The sequence below is a fragment of the Rhinolophus sinicus genome, chromosome 2 (genome assembly GCF_057876585.1).
Source record: "Rhinolophus sinicus isolate RSI-liver-muscle chromosome 2, RSI-T2T, whole genome shotgun sequence".
In the NCBI taxonomy this organism is placed as follows: Eukaryota; Metazoa; Chordata; class Mammalia; order Chiroptera; family Rhinolophidae; genus Rhinolophus; species Rhinolophus sinicus.
Genome location: NC_142502.1, coordinates 7329891 through 7354815, shown reverse-complemented (window position 1 = coordinate 7354815; position 24925 = coordinate 7329891). Strand labels below are relative to the sequence as shown.

At 41.5% G+C, this 24925-nt stretch overlaps 1 long non-coding RNA gene across 1 annotated transcript; it reads right to left on the bottom strand.

The window, feature by feature from the left end:
* Positions 1-197: 197 nt before the first annotated feature.
* On the bottom strand, positions 198-23361 carry LOC148758736 (uncharacterized). Its single transcript, XR_016019642.1, has 3 exons — positions 23162-23361; positions 18392-18530; positions 198-1223 (listed from the first exon to the last, which is right to left on the bottom strand). It is a non-coding gene; the product is annotated as an uncharacterized LOC148758736 (long non-coding RNA).
* Positions 23362-24925: the final 1564 nt, after the last annotated feature.

The window sequence follows — 24925 nt, the reverse complement described above, 5'->3', positions numbered from 1 at the left end:
ATTCTGCCACAAGAAAAGATGAAATAGGACCATTTGTGACAACATGGATGGATCTTGAGATTATTATGCTAAGTGAAATAAGCCACACATAAAAAGTCAAGAACCACATGATTTCAGTGATATGTGGGATATAAAACTGAAAGCAGCAAAGAAACAAGACAAACAAATAAAAAAACAAAAACTCATGGACACAGATAATAAGTTTAGTGGTTACCAGAGGGTAAGGGTGGAGGGGGTGGGAGATGAGGGTAAGGGGAATCAAATATATGGTGATGGAAGGACTGACTCTGGGTGATGAACACACAATATGATATATAGATGACATATTACAGAATTGTACACTTGAAACCTATGTAACTTTATTAACTATTGTCACCCCAATAAACTTTAATTTTAAAAAAAGATAATATATGCAGGTATATGCATGAATACATAAATGTGTTTTTATGAATCTCACTTATTTTATCTCAATCTCAGTGACATGGAGACAAAGAAATCCCCATTCTGAGGGTTTCCTGCTGTGAGCATGTGTCCTGTATTTTCAGAGCGGCCAGCGGATTGCCAAGGTGGAGGATTCGTGATGAATTAAAGTATCTTTGAAAAATTAGACAGCGCTTTGGGAGAGGTAGGTAAACAGAAGCACTAAACCCTGTCACATAGGAGGGGTTGCACAAGGGCCAACGGTCTTGCACAGAAACCCTGTGTAACACCTGTGCGTTTGAGCTGCTGAAGCCACAATCCTACTGCTGGTCCCTTTTGTCTCTGGGAGGCAGAACACGGTCCCAATGGTATAAAATCATTTGTCGAGAGAGCTAGTTCCCCCACCAAATACTAACTAATCTTCCAAGACTTCTCCTGGATTTTTTCCCTTTCCAAAGCATGTAGGGTTGCCAGATAAAATACAGGATGCCCAGTTAAATACAAATTTTGGATAAACAAGTAAATTTTTAGTATAAGTATCATTCAAATATTGCACGTGCTATACTTATATTAAAAAATTACTTGCTGTTTACCTGAAGTTCAAATTTAGCTGGGCAACTTTTTTGTATTTTTCTTGCTAAATCTGGCATCCTGAGAAGCATGGCATTTAGCAAGACACAGTTTGGGTATTACCCAGGCTTCACTGCTCTTCCATTCACGTTCCTACAACAAACTTACCCCAGAGCAGAAAGGATATCAAAGCCCGTGGCTTCCCACCAGGGTAACTGAAGCAGGAGCACTGCCTGAAAGAAATGAAAATGGCACACCACTGAGAGGAGGGTGTGGTCTGGAGGCCCCCCCCCCCCCGGCAAACATCTTGGGTGTGTAGACACTGTAGGAAACTCCGTGGAAGCCTGACACTGTGTTTTCTGTTTGTGGTCTCTTCCTCTTCCTTGTCTTAGAGGGGTTAACAGGATGTAGGCAGAAATGTCTTTGCTGTCAGTTTTCATTGGGATGTTCCTGCTTTAGCAAAAATACCCAAATAGCTGAGTCAGCAAAAAGCACAGTTCCAGGGAGAAGGCAGTTTTGGGGGTGCTCTCAAAGCTGGTGTTGGGGAGGGAATAAAATCCTAAGTGAGGATGAACACAAGGTCATCAGCAGAAGGCTTTGGTGTCAATGGGCATATCAGGAAATCTGAGGTCCATTTTCCTTTTCCCGCTGGCAGAAGCACATCGCTATTGACAGAAAAAACTGTGCAGTTTGGAGCAAACTAATTTTTTTTTCACTTAGTAAAAGGGAGATTTAACTCGATGGTTACTTTTATTTATGTAAGAAACACATAATTACACTAGTTACTGTCCACCAGGCATTGCTCTAAGTGCTTTGCAAGAATGAATTCATTAAATCTTTTAATAAATCCAGTAGGTGTTATGATTCATCCCATTTTACAGAAGAAAAATCTGAGGCACAGAGAGTGTAAGTACCTTGCCCAAGGGCACCCAACCAGGCAATCTTTTGACCACCTTGCTATACTTCAAGTAAAGCGTGTGCCAGGGTTGCACCGAAGAGCCAGCCTTTTGGTGTATGGTGGTGGCAATGACAAGAAGATGAAGATAAAGACACATTCACCAGACACAAAGCTGGCTCTGGAGGAGTCACAGACACAGGACAAGTGGCTGGCACTCAAAAATGGCGGTTACTGCTCTTACACCAACAAACGTTTATGGTGTATGCCAGGCTCGATGCAAACTCCTGAGGACACTGCTTAGAATAAGGAAGCTGGTCTCTGCCTCCGAAGTTGACAGCTATAAATGACACCTTCCTCCCAGACAGAACAAGAGGGTGAGAGTGACAGCTGTGGTGAAGCAACTGTTTCATAGCCCCTGGACTGTTCAGAGAAGACCACCAAGAACCAAGCCTCACTTTTAGTTTCCTCCCCACGCTGCACACCTGGCTGTTTATCTGTATTTCCTAAAGATGTGCCCGATGGTTACACTGTACATCCAAATTTTCACAAGTGGCATCCATCTGCCAATTAGGCTAAGTTAAATTGAATAAATCATAGCATTATATAGCCCTGGGATTTTTTAAAAAACTATTTTTATTAAATGTTGCTGTATTTCCCAACATCCTAATAGAATAGATTTATGTGACCAGATATTTTAAGATCTGGGGTGTGTGAATTTGGACCTTTGCTGATATTTATAAAAATCAGAGATTCTCAGGATTGACCAGTACTTTCAAGTTATTTTGGTTCAACAATCTACCAGGGGTCTGGATGTCCTCCACCCCATTTCTGCTAAGTTCTGAGAGTCTGACTAAGAGTCCTGAAAGCTTGTTATAATGCTTTCTATATCAGGTACTTATTTGTGTTTTGAAGTTCAGCTTTACATCCTAGCCTCTATCTTATCTAGAAAACCACAAATGTACAGGAAGATGATTCTAGATTTTAAAGTGAAAGTTGATTGCATTTTTTGAAATACATATACTTTTCTAGCTAATGTTTGTGAATTTTACTAATCTTTTCAAAGAACCAGGTTTTGGTTTCACTGATTTTTCTCTGCTGTTTTTTCTCTTCTCCGTGTTACTAATGTCCACTCTAATTTTTATTATTTCCTTCCTTCTGCTTGCTTTAGGTTTAGATTATACCCCTTTTCCAGTGTCTTCAGATGGAGGGTTAGGTTATTAACTTAAGATCTTTCCTCTATATTATCATTGGCATTTACAGCCATGCGTTTTCCTCTAAGCACTGCTTTAGCTGCATTCCATAAGTTTTGGAATGTTGTATCTTTATTTTCATTCATCTCAAAGTGTTTTCTAATTTTCCTTATGTTTTCCTCTTGACTCACTGGCTATTAAAGAGTATGTTGTTTAACTTCCACATATTTGTGAACTTACAAAATTTCTTTCTGTTATTGATTCCTAATTTCATTCCACTGTGGTCAGAAAACATACTTTGCACATTTCAGTCATTTTAAATTCATTGAGGCCTTGTTTTGTGGTCTAGCATATGGTCAATATATAAGAAGTTTCCATGTGCACTTGAAAAAAATTGTATGTATTGCTGTTGTTGGGTGGAGTGCTCTATAGATGTTAGATCTACTTGATTTAGTGTTACTCAAGTTTCCTTGTTGATCTTATGCCAAATTGTTCTATACCCATTATTGAAAGCTGGGTATGAAAGTCTCCAGCTGTTATTGTTTAATTGTCTATTCTTCCTTCTAATTTTGTCAGTTTTGCTTTGTGTGTTTGTTAAGTGAATACATGTTTATAAATATCTTAAAGATGGATTGATCTTTTTAGCACTGTAAAATGTTCCTTTTTATCTCTAGTAATGTATTTTTGTTTTAGAGTCTGCTTTGTGTTATATTAGTGAAGCCATTGCAGCTTTCTAATGGTTGCTGCTTGTATGGCATATCTATCCACATCCTTTCACTTTCAGTCTATTTGTATCTTGGAATCTGTAATGTTTCTCTTGTAGATAGCATGTACTTGAATCTTGGATCTTTATCCAGTCTAAGAGTTGCTGCCTCTTGGTTGCATTGATATCCAATCAAAATCCATTCACATTTAATGGTGTTATTGATATAGTTCTTTCATATCTGATATTTTACTTTTTTTCTCCATGTTTTATGTCGTGTTTGCCCTTCTAGTGCTCCTTCCTGTTGTCCTTTGCATTAAGTAGATATTGTCTACTATAGCATTTTAATTCCTTTGATTTTTCACTATAATTTTGAGCTATTTTCTTAGTGGTTCCCTTAGGGTTCATATGTCATGACTTATCAGAATCTGCTTGAGATTTATACTAATTTAATTTCAGTGAGACGCAGAAATATTACTCCTGTATAGCTCTAGTCCTTTCCCCTCCTTTTTTTGTGCTATTATTGTTATGTGTATGATATATATATATATTAGAAATGCAATATTACATTGTAAAATTATTATTTTATGAGTATATAATTTTACATCTTTTGAAGAAACCAAGAGGAAGAAGCTGTGGTTCAAATGCCACAAACTTTCACTGTTCTTACAGATTTTTGGTAGATTTCCTTGAGTTAATTTCCTCCAGTAATTTAATCTTTGCCATATACTTTTGGAATTTTTTCCAAATTCCTTTGTAACTCGGGTGGCCACTTGACCCAGATCTGGTCATGAGATGGTAGGGAATAGTTGCAATGGGATCTTTTGGGAAATACTTTCCTCTGTTGTGAAAAATATATATGTATCACTTTTTCATCAGACATTTTTTTCCCTCCTATAGTAAATGTACCTGTGCAAAGATGTGATGTTGGAACTGCGACAGCTACTTTGCAATATTGAGGTAAAAGCCTAAGGATAAAAAGTTGATACCTGGAGGCTTGGAAAGACAAGAGTCTGTATCCTTAATGACGGTTTTGAGCTTCTGCACCAAACCTGGAACCTTATCTTTGAACTTGTTATGTGAGATAATTAAATCAATTTGTGGTTTAAGTCACATTCAGCCAGGTGTTCTGCTGCTTGGAGCTTGAAGCATTCCTAATAAATACAGTGGTCCTACCAAGTTGTCAATTAAAGTTGGATGGCGTACAGAGAATTTTACAATAAAAGCTTAAGAATTAGAACCTAATCCCAATGTTAGATAGTATCTAAAACATTCCTTGGGTGATTTACTCTGATAGTTGTATCACTAATACTTTTCAGAATACAAGACTCTGTATTTGGTAGTTAATTGAAAACCCAAAAGGAGCAAGTGCTATTGGGGTTTTTCTGCGCCCCTTCTCCCACCCTGCCACCATTTGCATCTGAATAAATGTGCTTGGGACCTACAGGAGATACCCACAAGAACCTCCATTCTGAGTGAATCTCACCAAATATTTATTGCTTTTGGACATCCTGCAAATTGCTATTCAGAGCTCCTCACATGCAAGCTGTCCTGTCTCTCAGGTTTCCTTTGGAAGGAGAGGGCTGCCTTGTAGCCCCCTGAGTCTCCTAACCCTCCATTCCTGCCTTTACTGAGCCATGGGCTAGGCCCACGCTAAAGTAAGCAAGAACCCCTATGTGAACTTCTTGTTCAGGAGTTTTTACACCACCATAGTTGAGTAATTATACCACTGACTTGTGTTTCTAACTTAACGACCCACCAGGGGAGGCTAACAATGGGTCTTTGTTACAATTTATCAAGCAGTGCATCTGCTCCCCATTTCCTTTTCCTAAATGCATCAGATTGTTCACTCTTCTGTTCTCGGTTCAAAATATAAGAGCAGATCCCTCCGGAAGTTATTGGGCTCCTGCCTCCCATCAGGTCAACACCAAACCGTCAGTACGACATGGTTGTCTGTTTTTATCCTTTATGGTGACTAAATTTAATAAGCATAATAAATATTATAATGGTTTATGATTCAGAGTTTACCGGGTACTGTTATAATAAACATTTTGTTATTTAACATCTTAGCAATTTTATGTGTTGGGTATTTTATTCCTCTGTTTAAAAACAGGGCAGTTAAGACCAAGTGAGATTAAGTGACTTAACTAGGATCGCATAGTGTGACTCACAGAGACAAGTTCTGTGTGTGTCCTCATTCTCCAGGGAGGCCAACTATGAGCAGGGAGGAGATTGCTCTGGAAGACCACAGGTAAATACCAACCAAGAAGGAACAACCTCAAATCCTGGGTCTCCAGAATGAGTGCACAATGGCCACAGGACAAAGCAAGATGCTGGGTGTTGAAGGAATCAAGACAAGGTTTGGAGGTAGGGTAACTTGGGGTGAAATAAGGTGATACAGTCATCAAAGCATCTTGAACAGCCCTGACTGGTCTGGTGGCACCAGGAAATCACCCCACTGTAAGGCTAAAGAAAAAAATGACTGAGGGTTACAGAAAGGGGTTTCACAGCTGCTCTAAAAGAGCCATGGTCAATACATATGTGAACCAAAAATGCTCAAAAGAGAAAGTAAAAATTGTTTTAAAATGTTGTACTTGAAACAAATACAAGAAATATCTTTGAGCAGAAGCAACAGACATGTAAAATTTCCTGTCATTAAAAATGTGTAAAGGAAGGAACGAAGAAGCACCACTGAGCCGATGAACCTTCTTAAGGAAAGCCAAGTGCAGCAGAGGGGTGGGGGTGGGGTACAACACCAAACATTACTTTCTTAGATCATATTGCTTTAATACGAACATGGAAGTTTTTTAAGACTAAAAATAGCAATTTCTGAAAACCTTTAAGCTCTTAATTTCATCTGAGAAACTACACACATTTTTTTATCCATTCTAGTTAAAAGTATGTACTTCTTGGATAAGGGGTAGTGGCTGTTTTGGTGGACAGCGACTATATGCTGCAGGGTGACCAGCTGTCCCAGTTTGCCCAGGACTGAGGGAGGTTTCCTGGACACAGGACTTCCAGTGCTACAACTGGGAAACTGTCAGACAAACCAGACACATTGGCAAATGGAACCACATTTCTTTCATGATGACACAGTCCTTCTTGGAAAAACTTTGGTTTCCATAACTGCCAGATGAGGCTCACCTGTGACATCCTGACAGGTCAGGGACAGGATGGATGGACAGATGGGGGGATGATCTGATCATTTGATCGTGGTGGCTGGGGGATGGAATTAACCAGGGTGGGGTGGGCAGACTCTTCAACAGCCTGGCTCAGCAACAGCCTAGCCTCTACCCGATTTTATGATGATTTTAATGGTCTATTTTCAGAGGAAAAAATAAATGTGCAGTATATCTTTAAGAATTCTACCAAAAAAAAGAGTGTTTTTGTTGTAGTTAGAGAGAGAGACTCTAGCACTCATATCTTGATAAACTGTAAAATGTCTGTCCTACTTTCTCTGTCAGGCCCCTTCTTTAGTGTTTGCTTGCATTGATATGTCACTTTATAGTTGACAAATCAGTGGATAAGATGGGAATGACTTTTTCTACTTATTATGTCAATGTCAGTATGATGAACTTGGCCAGTTCAACTGTGTACTACCTCAGAAGGGGCAATGCATGAAGAAAAATTACTTTCTAATAAAAACATGAATGAAAACCAGAATCACATACCAAAATAAAAAATGAAAGTGTGAGAGCCATAGGGATTTCTGTACGATATAGAGACGGTTGCAGTAAGAACTGAGAAGAAAACCGAAGAGCAGGCTTGACTTTCCTTGTGATTCATCCATCTCAGGGTTCCAGCCGCTGAAAGGCAGGATGTTTGTTTGATGCAAAAGTGTCCAGAGCCAAATATCAAATCTCACATACATTATAACACCTTGTGTAGGTTAGTTAATCAAGAAAGCTCTGTGAAAGCAAAAGAAGATGATTCAAAAGGAGCCCTGGAACCACAGTCTTTTCACAGCATTGATACTATACGTAGGGTAAGAAAACTATTTCACCCCCATTTCACATACTAAGAAATCTAGACGTTTGCACTCAGATGACTTTAAGATTTTGCCTAAGCTCATATGCCTTCCAACCCATACCTGGGTCAAACCATTTGATCCCAGACCTATACTTTTCTTACTGCCCCACGTGGGAAGTGCATCACAGTGATGGGGAGTGTCTCCTGGTTTCCTTCCCTTGCCTGCACTGTACTTTGTACACTGGTGTGGCTTAGTAGATACAAATAAGCTAAACTCTAATCCCACCATTTATTAGCTGCAAGGCTTAGAGCAAACTATTTAGCACTCTGAGTCACAACTGGCCATTTAAAAAAAATGTGCCTGTGAATTCTTACTTCGCAGGACTGTTGTAAGATGTAATAAGACAACACACATAAAGCACCTTGGGTAGGGGATGGGGCAGCATAAGGCAGGTTTTAGATAAATGTGACACTTGGGCTAAGCTTTCAAGGTGTTTCCAACCTTGTTGAAGAGCTAAAATCTGGACCTGAAAATTAACAACAACCAGATCAGATGTGTTTACATCAATGATAGAAAGAATCAGCCTTCCAGGAGCCGGCGTGGAGGGAGTGGTCAGTCCCGGCCACAGGGCCCAGCAGAGAAGATTCAATAGGCAAAAAAGGGGCAGAGTCACAATCACACTGTTCCAGAAAGAAAGGGAAGCCCCAGAAGTCAAGAAGTAATGACTGTCCCTATGGGAAAGCTCCAGGGCCTCTGGGAGCTCCAAGCTCCGGCAGGGAAAGGACAGAGTGTCGCAAGCAGCAGGGACAAGGCTGAGGGATCTGCAGGCAGAGGCCCAGAGGCCCCAGGCTGGCTGTGGCTTTGGTGCCAGTGACCCCACCTCCTAACAACTGACACGTACTTTGCAAAACACAGAGTCCTGGAAAGCCTTAAACCGCTAGGGATGGCTGCACGGCAGGCAGCGCCCGGGCTTCAAGGTGCCGCAATTTCCACTGTCCGGTGCTGCCTCTCCCGCTGGCTCCTCCTACTGCCACCCGTGTGGGGGTAGGTCTGAGGGGCAAACCAGGGGCAGATTTTCACACATTCACAAGCTGGCTTCACAGCAGTAGCCACCTATTGCCGAATTTAAACGGCATCATCCTTTTAGAGCTCAATAATCCTTATTGTATCCTTTCAGTGTTCTGGAATTTGGAAACTTTATTAAAATTTGAACACAGAAAAATGACCTTTATTCCACCTCTGGGAAGTAGTCCTAATAACATTACCCCACACATCCACATTTTTCCACAAACTCCCACTGGCTCTGCACAAAGCTCAGCCAAATGTGGCTGTGGCGACGTGGTTCCTTTGGACATTCAAAAGAGTTCTGGAACGTTTTTTGAGATGGATACAAGATGTGATGGGTAACTTTGTGTGTCAGCTCGGCTGGTCTATGGTGCCTGGTTGTTTGGTCCAACACTAGTCTAGGTGTGGGTGTGGAGGGGTTTTGTAGATGTGGTCAACATCTACAACCAATTGACTTTAAGTAAAGATGACCCTCCCATAACTTGGGTGGGCCTCGTCCAATCAGTTGAAGGTGTTAGGGGTCAAAACTGAGGTTTCTGTAAAATGAAGGAATTTTCCTTCAAGACTGCAACATACATACTCTGCCCAAGTTTCCAGCCTACTTGTCTACTGTGTGTATTTTGCACTTGCCAGCTCCATAATCACGTGAGCCCATTCCTTAAAATCTCTCTCTCATATGTATATGATTCTTCTATGGGTTCTGTTTCTCTAGAGACTTGTGGCTTCCTAAGTAACCTCACAGTTCCCAGGAAAAGGACAACCTGGAAAGATAAAAGGAGTCCATGGTGGGGGAGGGCGCCTGAGTCAGTTAAGAGAACTTCTCTCTGCCCAGGATGCACAGGCCTGGTGATGGCTGAACAAGAGAGGCAGAGACAGTTCTACAAATGCTACAAATTTGTGCTCTTCTTATAAAAAGATCACTGATTTTCCATTTAATTAAATATTCTACTTGAAGATACGACTACCATGTCTATGTATTGCAGCAAGTGTTAGGTAAAGATAAAGCTTCTTACCAAGTTTCCATTATGCTAAACTGAATACTCAAAAACAGCGTAAAAAAAGTCCCTTGCAAAATTCTTGTAGCTGATTCCCCTTCTTGGCAGGAACTCAGCTGCTAATACGCCCCATCCTTTTCGGGCTGCCTTTCAATTTACATATAATCTCCTAAATTCCACTCAGGACCAGCCTTTCTCCCACTTCCTCCAGTCTCCTATACACTTAATGAAAGGTCTCATACGTTCTCATTTACGGCTTATTCTGCATTTCTGTAGCGTTAGCCAAAAGCAACCACGACTCACTTAGGCTGTGTGGAGAAGCATAATCAGCCATCTCTCTTCTATGTGAAATGTCTTCATTCTTGTCATGCTTTCATGGCTGCAGCAGCTGGTGGATGTTTTCTAGTTTCTGCAGAGCTTTGCAGCTGTGGAAAATTCTCCACTAAAGATTCTGCAGCTTAGTTTAATGCAGATGTCTGGACTGCATGGTCAGTGTAAAAATTCAATAGCAGCAGTAATTACTTTTTATTGTTATAATATACGGGAAGAGGTTCCTGGCTTCCAAGTTAGAAAGTCCCACAGTGAGTCAATCAAGTCTCCACCTCTGACCTCCTTAGAGGCTGGAACGGCGAGCCTTGTGGTTTGGAGGGCTCAGAGTCTTGTCAAGGTCAAGGCCATGAGGCCCCGTGACCAGGGCTGGGAGCCGGGGGCATGCAGCTTAGGTCACTGTTGGCCTCTCTACTGCTGCGTGTCAACTGGGCCTGGCAAGAGCCTTGCACACAGCCCTGGCGGGGATGCTTATGCTTTCTCATTTGTTTTTCTGGCCCCAACAAAAACATCTTCTGATTGAGACACTTCAGAGAGCACCTTCACTTTGGAAATTTGTGACATCACAAAGAGATCTGTGGCTTGTCCTCTTCAAAGGACTTTAAAATGTCCCACAGTATTTGCACTAACCTGGCCTGGCTCAGGGACTCCCGTGCACCAGTGGCTCAGGTGAACAGCAAGGGGTGCCAGGGGCAGCAGTCTCTCTCCTCCAGCCTCGAAATCAAGTTTTTCTTCAACAAACTGACAGGCTCTTGTTGCTGGAGCTTGATTGTTCTAGTACCTTTCACTCTAAGAAGTGACACAATCATTTTGAACCTGTTACAAATTAAGTTTTAATTTACCAGGTGTTGGCGCTGCCTCCCGGTTCACCTTTCGCCAGATCTCCAGGTGCGTGGTGAGTAGAAAAAGTGGTTTTGAAATGTCCTTTTTCCTAGTTTCTAAAATACTTGATGCCACATGCATCATTCTGTACATAGGGCACAGCCTGATGATTGTAAATTTTTCTCACCTTGCAGGCAAGATTCAGGGTGTGAAACGGTGATGGATTAAAGGCCCCCAAGCAGAGTGAGGAATGTGGTGGGCATTCAGTGGGTCTTGGTGGATAGGTGGTGGTTGAAGGGTAGTTTTAGAGAGAAAACTCAAAAGGAACCACAAAGGCATCACCTAACAAATGTGTCCTCCAAACAAGGGAAGAATGGGGCAAGGTCACGAGAAATCACAACCTGAAGGTCTGAGGACCCAACCTGAGGCATAACAGACCCTCACGGAAGAGATGACTAGGAGCATCTAGGACTTATGCAACCTTAATGGCATTTTTACCAAGGAGTCACCACAGTGTTGTTTTTTCATAGAAACACCAAATTGGGAACTAAAACCCTGCCAGATTTTATGTGGTACCTCAGGATTGTCCTATTTTTTTTTTTTTTCCCAGAGGTGACTGAGAAGGAAGGACCTGGTTCTTCCAGACCTGACAGCCTGCGTGTGGCCGCACTCAGGCCCTCCCACCCTTCCTGTCCCTGAAGGGCTCCCGGGGTGCTCAGAGCTGGAGACCCTGGGCAGGCTCTTTGAGAGCCATAACACTGCCCTCGCACCCACTGAGGCTCAGAAGGGAGGAAGTGGGGAAGGCCTCATCCTCCCCCTGCCAAGTTCCTGAGGAACGTGCAGCACCCCACATGCTATGGGAATGTGCATTCCGGGCATCTGCAGGGCAACCGTTTTAGCAGCTTTCTGTTCTCCGCCCACCCCTCCTGTAGCAACGTTACACTCAGGGACACCAGTGCCATCCTCCTCCAGCAGCCACGGGGCTCAGAGCCGTGGCCATTGTGAGGCTGAGCCCAGGGGAGACGGGGGGAGGGACTAGCATCTCTCCTGGAACTCCTCTCCTCTCCTGGACCCCAAGTGGACTTTTCCCGGCTGCTGACCTCAGACCCCATGGATGCAGCCCCCATGGAAGTGACCATATAGCTGAAGCACATGGTGAGCAAGGATGGTTCTAAAGTCCAGGCCTAGGGCCATGATGCCCATCTTCAGGGCCTCTGCTCCCCCATCACCCCCTGTCCAGGACTGAATATGTGGTACAACTTGAGGGACCCCAAAAAGCTACCACCACCACCCATGCTTCCACTAAAAATCAATCTCCACCCGTCTAAGGAAGGATTGGCACTACTTTGGAGTAAGGCTTCTCTATAAGTCCCCTCTTAACATATAAATGCAGTTGGGGGGCAGGGCACGTAATTCATTGTACCACATACTTCATTTATCGCAGATTAGCTGGTTAGATACATAACAAAATGCCTAGAAGAGGCCAAAGGACAGACAAAATTTTAGAAAGGGGAGTAAAGAGAAATAGTCCACAATACGGGGAATGGGAGCAAGGAAACCCCAAAACCAGAGTGTTCCCAGGCAGTGATACTGTTGGTTACCTGGAGGGAGGGAAATTAAAGGAGGAGCAGGGACCATCCTGGAAAAAGGAGGGAGCACAGAAGACGCCGGGACAAACACCCCTATAGGACCCCCTATCCAGCATAGACCCGCTGGGAAAACTGACAACAGATAAAACTGATTCTGACCAGTCTCGCTTCCTATGGATCACTTTTAACAACCTTTGAATCAACCTCCTTGCAGTCTACTCCCCCATTTTTCACAGTCCTGCAAAGCCAACCAGCAGATATAACCACTTTTGTTGATTTTACGTAAACTAAATTAATTAAACAGACAGTTAGTTGATCGACAGCTAAAAGTCAGTGTCTTGGATTTCATATTTACTCGTGCAAACAAATTCCAAACGTTAAAATCAGCCTTTCCCAGCATCCCACTTTCCAGGAAGCATCCTTTGGGCAGTAGTCCATGGAAACAATTAATCAGGATGGTCCCCTTCTTGCTGAATGCGCCTGCCTTCCTGGGGCTTTCCAGTAGAAGGTGTGCCCCTTCTCCAGCCTAACAAAGCTTTGCATACCCAATACAAATTCCAGGAGGAATCAACGATGCTTTGTCCTTATCCTAAACAGTGTATGCAAACGTCTGGTTAACGTCACAACACAAACATTTTGAAATGACATTGACAGATCCTACCTACCCCCTGGATAAACGTGACGTTGTCCAGGTGCTGCAGAGAGCAAGAATTTTCTAAAGGCATGGGAGGGAGCATGCGGGGGAAAGAGAGAGGGAGAGACTTGCTCACACCTAACTTTGGATCCAGCAGCATCTTAACTCTGCAGAAACCACGTGCGTTGGCTTGGTTAGTAATGTGCAGACTTACAGAGAAGTCATGGGACATGCATGTGTCATAATAGCATCTACCATTACTAAGCGTTATTATCTTCAAGATCTGTGCTCAGGACCTTACAAACAGAATCACATGGGTTCTGAGAAGCCGATGCTATGATGATCAACATTCTGCAGATGTGGAAACTACTTTCAGAGAGGCCAAGTTAATTTGCCCAGTCAGAGTCCAAAGCCTGAGCCTGAACCATCACCTCCCAGCTTTAGTGATATTTGTAGGTCACACATTACCCCACCTCAACCCTGGCCTCAGACTAACCATAATAAGTCTGAGCAGCCCAGGAAGGGCCTAGTTAGGGCCTAGTATCCAAGGCCAAGGGCCTTGGCCTAGTTACCAGGTAAGATGCTCTAACACATCCTTCCAGGGCCAAAAGTCTTAGCTGATTTTAATAGGAAACAATAATTTAAATTGAATGCTGAAAAAGTGCCTGCAATTGAATTGACCACAGAGAGCTGACATTTCCTTTCATTTATATTAAGGATGCAGACTTTCTTAAATGTACTTGGCTGCATAAATACATCGTTTTGGGGGCTGGCCCAGAGGCTCAACTGGGCTGCTGTGAGCAGCTGGAGGTTGGCGTGACGCAATGGTAGTGGCGGTGACGGTGGGGCAGAAGAAGGGGGAAAAATACATCTTTTTTATGGGATCTATTTTGATGAGTCCTTTAAACATGAATTCATTTAAAATTCCATTGCATTAATTAGTTTTCAACTTGATATGTCGCTGGCTCATTAGGTTGTTCCTGCAGAATCCAGGTTTGACCACCGAAGCAAAGACAACATTCAACAAGGAACTTCCTAGAAGGTTCCTGTGTGACTCACAGTGGTTAGAGGATGGCTGTACAGTGGTCCCTCGGTTTTTTAACATCTTCATTGACGAACAGTTTGGTTTATGAATGTCATAAATTTCATGGATCTATGGTATCATTAGATAGTAAACTTCATGCTACATTTGCAGTTTTAGGGGTTGATTTTAAAGGTCTGGAATGGATTAATCCATTTTGCATTACTCTCTATGGGGAAACCATGCCTCGGTTTTTGAATGTTTCAGAACTTGAACAGTCTTCCGGAATGGATTACTTTTGAAAACCGAAGTACCACTGTATAGTATTCTGGGGTGTCAATCATGCTCTCACCCCATATAGTTCAAGCAGCTGAAATAAATAGCTGTCTCCTCTGTGAATCTCACTTCCATTAGATCAGAAATGTAACAGCAACTTCATCCTATATCTGCACCTTAAACTCTCACTCTATTTAAATAATTTCTCATAAGGTCATTACTTTTATAATAGTCCAAGCTTCTCAGGTCCGGCCAACCTATGATCCAGTGTTAGCTCTAAAGGAAACATTCACCTCATCCTTGGAAACGATATCAATGGGGAAATACGGTCCTTCAATTCATGCTCAAATCTCCAGGAGCTGTTAACAACACAAGCATTTTCCTGCCTGTCACTCCTACGTGCAAAAATCATAATAGGTACATCTCATATTTAGATCACTTTTCAAATCGTAACATTTACATATCATCCGTATTTCTTTCAAAATGTTTTCAATTCAAGACAGCTTCAAAATAATAGAGTTGTGTTAAAATTATTACTTGTTGATTTTTCTCTTTATTACAGGCATTTCAAATGAATACATAGAGAAACTTTTCTGGGCAGATTGCAATCACTGGTCTCAGATTTACCCTTCCACTGTAAACAATTATAAAGCTTGACAAATATATGACGGTACTGTTTTCAGGCACTGAACAATAGGCACTGCAGGACTGGGATCCCTGAGAGAAGGAAAATATATGATGTGAGCCCCACATCCACCTGACTTTCTGATTGGTGACAATTTCTTGACTTCAGTATCAGAAGGTAGAACTCAAACACAGTAGAGCAGTCCTGCTGAGCAGAGAAAGCAGACTTTGAAGTCCAGGGCTCAAGATACCAGAGAGAAAGGAGTTGCACTGAAGGAGGGAAGAGATAAAAGCATAAAGGAGCAGAAAATTGTGTGATGTCTCACTGTGAATCGTTGGTCAAGGGCTGGTGGCACATTGATCCAAAAGGCTGGCAGAGAGAGCTGCTACAGGATTGAGAGAGGAACAGAAATACTAAAAATTCATGGAAGACGGTAGAATTGTAGCCCAGCTAGCATGGAGAGACCTCATTAACATCCCAGTTACTCAGCTGGGGCACCAGAAAGACCAACTTGTGTGTACAACTCCAGAAATTAAAGGCCACTTATGCTGTATCATCCAAACTGTCTAGCTTATTAACAAAAAAATTTAGATATGTGAGAAGCAGAAAATTTTGACCCATAATCAAGGACAAAAATAGTAAATAGATACAGACCCTGAAAGGACCCAGATGTTAGAATTAGTATACAAGAACTTTAAAACAGGTATTATAAATATGTTCAAAGTCTTAAAGGAAAATATGGTCTTAATGAGCAAGCAGATAGTGCATCTCAGCAGAGAAGTTGAAGCTATAAAAAAGAAACAAATGGATATTCCAGGAATAGAAAGCACAAAATCTAAAATGAAAAATTAATTGGATGATCAGATTAGATAAGCAAAAGAAATGGTCAGTGAACTTAAAGACAGATCGTGTAAATTATTCAATCTGAAGAACAAAGAGAAAGAGCATCAAATCAAAGTAAATAGAGCCTCAGTGACCTGTGGGATCTCAAGTAGATTAACATGCACGTAATAAATTCTCAGGAGAATCGAAGAGTAAGAATGGGAGCATAAAAACATATTTGAAGAAAGTATGGTAAAATTTCATCAGATTTGGTAAAAATGCACCAACTACAGACCCAAGAAATCCAGAAAACAAGACAAATCATAGTCTGAAAATAAAACATAAAGAGACAAGCTTAAAATGGAGGGGAAGTAAAAGAGGGGCAGGAAGACATGATCTATTACATTCAGAGGAATAACAATTCAAGTGAAGGCTAACTTCTCATCAGAAACAATGGAGGCCACAACAAAATGTGATGAAATCATTAAAGCTCTGAGATTTAAAAAAAGAAGACTTTTTCAGATGAATGAAAGCTGAGAGAATTAATTGACAGCAGACCTTTATTACAAGAAATATTAAAAGAAGTGATTTAGTATAAAGGGATATGATATCAAATGAAAACTCTGATCTACAAGAATAACTAAAGAACACAAGAAAGTTAAATATATTGATAAATACAAAACACAGGTTTATTTCTTCTCTTAAGTTCTGTAACAGACAAATAACTGTTAAAGTAAAAATTACATAAATGTCTAACCACTATGCTGTACACCTGAAATTAACAGAAAATAATATTGAATGTCAACTGTAATTGAAAAATTTAAAAGGGTAGGAAAGGTGAATGGGAATAAGAGGTCTAAATTTTCAGGTATAAAACAAATAAGTCATGAGGATGTAACATACAGCATAGGGAATACAGTCAATAATATTGTGATAGCAGGTACAGTGTCTGATGATTGCCGGACTTATCATGGTGATCACTTCTTTAGGTATATTAATGTTGAATAACTATGGTGTACTCCTGAAACTAATATAATATTGTATGCTAGCTATATTTTTAATAAAAAGTCTTCTTAAAAAAAACTAGAATGGCTATATTAATATTAAACAAAGTAGACTTTAAAGCAAGGAGTATTACCAAAGTAAAGAGGGACATTCCATAAAAATAAAAGGGTCTATTCAAAAGGAAGACATACACACCCACACATAAGCTTTTTGCTTACATATGAGTGTTTTTCTCTTTTAACTGTCAATTCTTTCTCCATTCCACCCTGCTTCAGAACACATTTTTTACCAGCAGGAGCAGATGCACAGCTTCTGCCTCACTTTTACCTTCCAAATCTCACTTCAGACTGTCTGGCTGTGCTAAGCCTTGGTCACTCAGAAGACCCTAGAGTGTGGTTGAAGGGAATTAAGAGCTTGTGTGTCTCTTCATTGCCTTCTTCCACTGCTGCAGTGACCTCAGAAGCTACTGGAGGATGTAGTCTACAAGAAGGAGAGTTTCCCAGCTTGCATCGTATCAGCAAAAGATAAACCTCTATTTGTGTTTATCCCCTAAAATGTTAGGGCTTGTTTGTTACAGCAGCACACCCTATCTTATTCTGATGAATGCAGTGACGAGGCTGGCCTTCTAACCCATATCTGTCTGACTCCAAAAGCCTCCTGTGCTGCTCACAGCTCCTTTGGAAAGATAAGATGGATTTAGAGCCATGGGAAATTGAACGGCAATACAAGAAGAAGAGATGCAGATCCATGAGAGATTGGACAGCAAGAGAAGACAAGATGCCTACACAGGCACGAGAGATCCAATAGCCACACGAGAGGGGAGGAAGTGCTCAAATGAGCGGCCTCAGAGTGAGACTGGAGAAACATGCACGTACTCCCGAGCGGGGGAACGGGAGGAGGTGCACAGGATGGGCATGGTGACCACAGGTATCAGGCAGAGAGGAGAGGACATGGATCTGTAACATCCAGCCTCAAGTCAGCAACTCAGTTTCTGACTCTCTCTCCTCTTTCTGTCTCTTCATGTCTCTGCCTCTATCTTTCTCTGTTCTCTCTCTCTCTCTCTCTCTCTCTCTCTCTCTCTCTCTCCCCCCCACCCCCGCCCCCCATATCAAAATTTCCTGTAACTTTCAGGCCATTGGGTGAAGCCTGATGCAGAGGCCTTGCCTACTTCTGGGGATTAATCTGGAGCCGTCCAGGCCTAGGGCAGTGGAGACAGCGGCAGAGCGTACCTGTGACACGTGGAGTGCCGCCCTTCACGGCCTCCTTGGACGAGAGCGCAGTGAAGATGACCTGAGCTCTTACCCAGGGAACCCTGCAGTCTTGGTGACATGTGCATTTCCTCCTTTATGCTGCTGACTGAATGCTGGGCTCAACACGAGTACTGAAGACCCCTGGACCCCAGAAACACAGCAAATATAAAGCATGAAGAGGCCCACCATGGGGACAGGGTTCCACTCACCACAGCATGGTGCGCCTGTGCAGATGTGCTCCTGGGGCTGTGCTTTTCCTGGCTGGAGAATTCTTCATGCCTGAGACTATGGCCAGAGCCCATCCTCGCAGCTGAATCCTAAGGGCAGTCCGTCCTTCACTGACTTCTCCTGCACAGATCAAGAGACTTAAACTCAGAATCAAGAGCACAGCTTTGGAAATGACAACGCCGAGGTGTCACAAAGACAGGCGCTGAAGCTCACTGACCCAAACCCAACTGTAAACAACCTGGAGCCCCGCCTGGCCTGCTCGCATGTTGTGTGTGAGATTCAGATGGAAATGACTGAGAGCTTATGTAATCAACTGACCCTCAAATTCCTGATAAGACAGAACTGTTCAGTGTCCAGGAGAAGACATCCAGGTTGGGGCCGAGAGCTCAGAGCTGGGTGGGGGAGCACAGCCTGAGGCGGGGCACGTGGCCTAAACCACCCAACCCCCCCACTCTGCCTCTGCTGTGTGGACCTCAGAATGCGACCTAACCTTGCAGAGGCTGTGCCCCGATACAGTTCTCTAAAACTGTGCCCAATCACAGTGAGAACATTTTTGAAAACTCATATTTCACCGAGTAATGTTGGGATTTTTTAAGCCTTTGGAACAACCCATTCCTAGTTTTTTCATAAGTTTCACGGAGGAACTTACTGAATGTTTTTGCAGTATAGTGACAAACTGTCAAAACAACCCTTGGAAAATAAAATAATCTCATAAGCTGCTATTTACAACCATCTGTCGGCTAAAATCCCGGGACTCACAGCTGGCCTGGGTCTAACCACCACCGTTCCCAGGGGCACATGTCAGTGCGACGTCACCACTTTATGAGAGGAGCTCAGTACCTGCCAACCAGGAGTGTCCACGACAGGACCAGAACTGGCTCCCAGCAGCACTCGGTAGGGTAGCCTAGGGGTTCCCGTGTGGAGTTATTTCCTGGTCTCGAAGCTACAAATGTCAGCTGACCAATATTAACCCCCCAGCCTGTGCCAGGCCCTGTACTCTTTTCTCACGAAAAACAATGAATCCTCACCCCCCCCCCCCCAAGGAGGCTGGCACTATCCTTATGCTCATTTACAGATGAGGAAACGGAAGCCCAGAAAGATTAAGTACTCTTTCTAAAGTCAGCTTCCCTTGGAACCTGGCCATGTCACCCGATATGCAAAGGCCACCAGTAGAACTGAGAGGGACCTAGACTTTAGCATGAGAAACAGAAAGGAAGACCCAGCCAGAGCCCTGCCTGGCGAGAGCCCCCTCCACTGCTGTGCCCAGCCTACCCTGCTCCACGCCCACCTCCGGCCTGGATTTGGCCGTCTTTCTCCACCTGTATCATCGACCCCAACCTATCCTCTCCGTGCAGTGAACTCAACTTTCCCGATTTGAGTTTTTTCATGGCTCTTTGGACAGAGGGTGCTTTTAATTAAATCACATTCATAATCATTGGTCCCACGAACTCAGTCAAGCCCTGAGAAGCCCACAGTCCTAAGAGAGGGTTTTGAGGGCTCCAAACCTTGAGCCATGTGACAGTAAGTCAACCTTCCGAGAGGGGAGGGGTGATGCCATGGGTGTGACATGAGCATCTCTTAACAAGAGGTTTGTTAGGAGAATGTGCACCAGTCAATTGGAGCTTTGGGTCCTCAACTCATGGGGAGCTGGGCGAAGAAACTGTGTGACTGAAAGGAAGGGGAGGTTATTTTTCAGGCAAAAAGAGTTTACAGTGTCATGATGGCTTGGCTCGTGGTCTGGCTGGTGACTATCCAGATGCTGAGAAGTCCCATAGGAAATAGGAATTAAGTGGAAAAATAAAGTCCAAAACTTGTAATATGACCAGGTCCCTGGATGCTTTGGCTTGTGCCTAAAATATTGAATGTAATACTTCATTAATAACTTTCAGTGCCTTTGTCCGTTGTGAAACATAATTATGAAAGGAACATCTGCGAACTATCACTCAACTTGAGATGTAGATGGTACTGTTACATCCATAGATAGAATTGAAAAAAAAATTGCAAGCCACCCTTTCATCATTGAGATAAACTCAACTTCCTCTTGGTGTATTCTCTCTTTTATTGTGATGCTATCTTTGGTTTGTTAATATTTTATTTAGGCTTTTTGCATCAATGTTCATGAATGAGATGTCTTAAACCTTTCCTTTACACAATCCTTGTCTGGCTTTGGATTAAGGGTATAGTGGCTTCTTATAATACACTAAGAAGTTGTTCCTCTTCTGTGTATTCTGTGAAAAGTTTTTACAAGATTGGATGAACAATTACTTAAAAATTTGTTAAAAACTGACTTATAAAAACCATCTGGGTCTCTGAGGAAAAGTTATAACCTTCAAGGTTTTTAATGATAATAGAATTATCAAAGTTTTCTATTTCTTCTTGAGTACATTTTGATAAGTTATCCTTTCCTAGAATTGGTTCGCTTCATCTATATTTCCATAGTATTGTTTCTTCTTAATATTCTATTCTACCTGTATTTATGGCACCTTTTAATTAATGTTTTCATTTGTGGCTTATGCATATTTTTATTGATCAATCCAGTAAAGGTTTATTCATTTCATTAATCTCTTTAAGGAATCCCTTTTGACACTGATGATTCTATATCTTAATTTCCTATTGTACTTATTTTTTCTCATTTCTTCTTTCTGCTTTAAAAAAATTTTTGTCTGGAGTTATTTTTCTTCTTAAGTTGGATACTCAACTTCTCAAACTTTCTTCTTTTCTAATACAAACTTTTAAGGCATAGGGACATCTCAAAATACTGCTTTGGCAGTATCCCATGAGTTTTAATATATGTTATTTTCATTATCATTCAGTCATAAGTATTTCAAATTTTATCTAAAAAATGGTTTCTTCTTTTACACATTATTCGGAAGTATATTTCTTAAATTTTCAAATGTATAGGTTTTAAATTTGTACTTTTGTAGTTATTTTCAACTTACTGGCACAGTGGTCAAAAAATATGTTGTGTATGATTCCAGCTCTCTGAATTTATTGAGATTTACTTTATGGTTTAGCATGAGGTCTAATTTTTGTACATGTCCCACGCATAGAATGTAGAGATGAGTGTGTATTCCCTTATCTCTGATTTGGTAAATGTCCATTAAATCTAGAAAGTTGATTGTTTTGTTCAATGTTTTCATATATATATATATATATATATATATATATATACATATATATATGTATATATATATATATATATATGAACTGTGGTATATATACATATGTGTGTGTGTGTGTGTGTGTGTGTGTGTATATATATATATATATATATATATATATATATATATATATATATTTGATCTACCAATAATTGACATAAGTCTGTTAAGTTCTCACACCATGATGGTGAATTTGTTTATTATTTCTCTTTGTGAATCTACCACATTTTGAGGCTATTTTATCAAATGCATACAATTTAGAATTGTATATTTCTAATGAATTTAATCTTTTTTTATAGTGACACTTTCTATCACTAATAATTGTTTTTGTCTTAAAGTCTCTATATTAAATGCTAATATAGCTATCAGGTTTTAAAATTTGTTCTCTTTGAATTTGCCTGGTGTATATTTTTCCATCTTGTTTTCCCATCTTTCTATGTCTCTAAGTTTTAATCACGTTATTTATAAATAGCAAATACTCAACTTGGTTTGGGGACTGTTGTTAACCTATCTACTTATCTCTATGTTTTAACCGCAAAGTTTAATCCACCTACTTCATTGTGATGACTGATATGTATTTAAAGTCATTCTCTGCCTCCTACTTTGTGCTTTCTGCTTGCTTCACTTTTGCTATGCTTTTTATTTAACATTTTCACTATTATGGAATTGAGATTGTTTTTTTCTGTCCTGTGTTTCTTAATTCCTTTTCCCCCTCTAAAAGGCTGGAAGTTATACATTTTATTTTCTTTCTTTTAATGGTTGCATAGTGAAAATAATATTAATAATAATAGTAGTAAAGTAGATGTATAAATATATAAATATATGATAAACAAATGCCATGTGGCAGACGGTGTTCTATGCATTTTCTATGTGTTAACTTATTTAATCCCCACAGCAACCCTTCGAAATAGGAAGCATTAACAAAGTTTGAGGGTAATATCTTAACTCCCTCTAAACAATAATCAGGACCTAAAACACATTAATGCCAGTCATTCTTCTCCCAAATCATAGACTATCTTTCCTGTATTTCAACTATAATTTTTCCTTCTGTGGTCACTTTTTCTTCCTGAATCACCTCTTTTAGTCATTCTCTTAGGGAAAGACAGTCACACTCTCTGTTTTTTGTGCAATGGTCCCATTTTATTCCCATTAAAAAAAAAATTTTTTTTTTACTATAAAAATTTCCAAACATTGTGAACTTGAAAGAATTTTATGGTGAACACATGTATACTCAATATCTAGATTCTACTATTACAATTTTATTGTAATTATTTTATCAAAATATATTGATCTATTATTGCCTGTATCCATGTAGCAATCCCTCTTGCTTTTTGATGCATTTCCAAGGTAAACTGAGCACATCTGGAGTCTGCCCCGCATCCTACAGCCCACCTGTCATGTATGCCATTGGTTCACCAGTTAACAAAGAAGAAACATTAGAAGCACCTTGTAGATGTCAAGCCCTCTTCTCTGTGTTAATCCTCACCAGAACCCCACAAAGGACATATTCCCAAAGAGTAGACCCCCCAACTCAGAATGCTGCCCTCAGTCAACAGCTAGTATTTTTAGAGGAGACACGTGCGTTCCCACCTTGTCATTGTCACACTGCTTGAATTTCCACTGAGAGCACTTGCTGCTTATTAAAAGTATGCTTTGTAGCAGAAAATGTCCTCGGGTTGACATCCTGGAGTCCAGCCGCTTGTTATTCACACCTTTGATTTTTATTAGCTTTGTCTCTTGATGGGACCCAGGAAAGATTGAGGCACTACGTGTGTTCCATGCCTAGGAAAGAAAAGCCTGGTGGGGGACCCAGGAAGCCCCCCAAACCAGGAGGGGTAATCACTACTCCTTACTGAGAACTTACGATGGCAGGTGCCATTCTTACCACTCTACTTGTGTTTCCTCATTGAATCCTTGTAACTCTTGGTAGTAGATTCCAGCACTGCCCCTGTATTACACATGAAGAAAATGCATCCTAACTGAACAACTCACTCAAGATCACTCAAGATCTCGCAGTTTACAAGTGGCAGAGGCAGAATTTAAACTCTGGTCCCATAATTCCAGAGCCAAGGTCTCAGTGGCTACACCAATCTGTGGGTCGGGGTTCGCGTGGAGGAAAGTGCAGAACAAACACACAGAAACCTTCTGTTTCACAGTTTAGCTACAGCAGGGCTAGGGCAGGTGGAAGGAATGCTTGCCATCTCTGAGTTCCCCAGAGTCTCCAAGCAGTCATTTCACTAAAAAAACCTCTCTTGCGCTCATTGACTTTGACTTAAATCCATGTTGTCTTAGATTGAACTGGGCAGAGTTGGGTTGGGGGAGCATGGAAGGGTTGCCCAGTTTTGGTTCACATCAGGTAAGATAGATTTTAGGACTCCATTTCAGTAGCTAGAAGTGAACCAAACCTTCGAAGGATGCCCAGGCCGCACAGCACATGATGTGCGTTGGATCGCTCTTTCTAAGAGACTTGTTCAACAAACGGGGGCATCTGAGTGCTCCAAAAATTTAGACTTGGGAAATTATAAACTATGATATCTGATAAAGGGACACGCAGTTTTCTGAATGCTGGAACGCACAGTACATAGGCGAAAGAGGGCAGGGCGCCAACAGCGATTAGGGGAAAGGTTTGTAACGCTCTATTTAAGCCAGAGCAGACGTCCCCTGATATGCTGGTCTGAGGATTTGGAAGCTGGGGATGGAAGGAATGGCAGAAGCCACAAGCCACTATTTTAAGGAACTCATCGAGGGCTGGAGAAGCTCTGGAAAGTCTAAAAGAGCTTTAAGAAAGAGGAAAAGATTAGTCTGGAAATTTCATTTGAGAGCCTCCCGTGTTGTTTAGGAGCCGGCAAACATCAGAGGATACAGGTTGTCCCTTCCCTCCCAGCCTCGCCTCTCGTCTCTATGCTCCGTGTCTCTGAGTCTTGCTGCTGGGGACTTAGGTAGAGTCCCACCATAAAAAAGACTATTCCCACTCCTTATCTCACTTTCTTTCCGTGCTCAATTTATTGTGAAATGAAAACCCACAGGGGATAGGGGCTTACAATGGTACACTTGGTTCTCTGCATGCTGCCTACTCACCCTGTTCTCTGCCGTCTGTGGCAGGAGGAAAGTGCAAAGTGTCTGGAATGAGAACACTGACCATCCTGTGATGACACTCATCCTTGTGACTGCAAAAGTCAGAAAGGATAAAGAGACGTAAGTGAATATTCCCTGGATCCTTGGGGAAAGCGATTAAACATTCAGAAAATAACAGTACCATTTCAATATAGAAGCTACGCATACAAACACATACATTTTCTATAGTGGCTTTTTCTAAATATGGCTCTTTAGCAAGATTTAGTGCAAAAGTGGTTA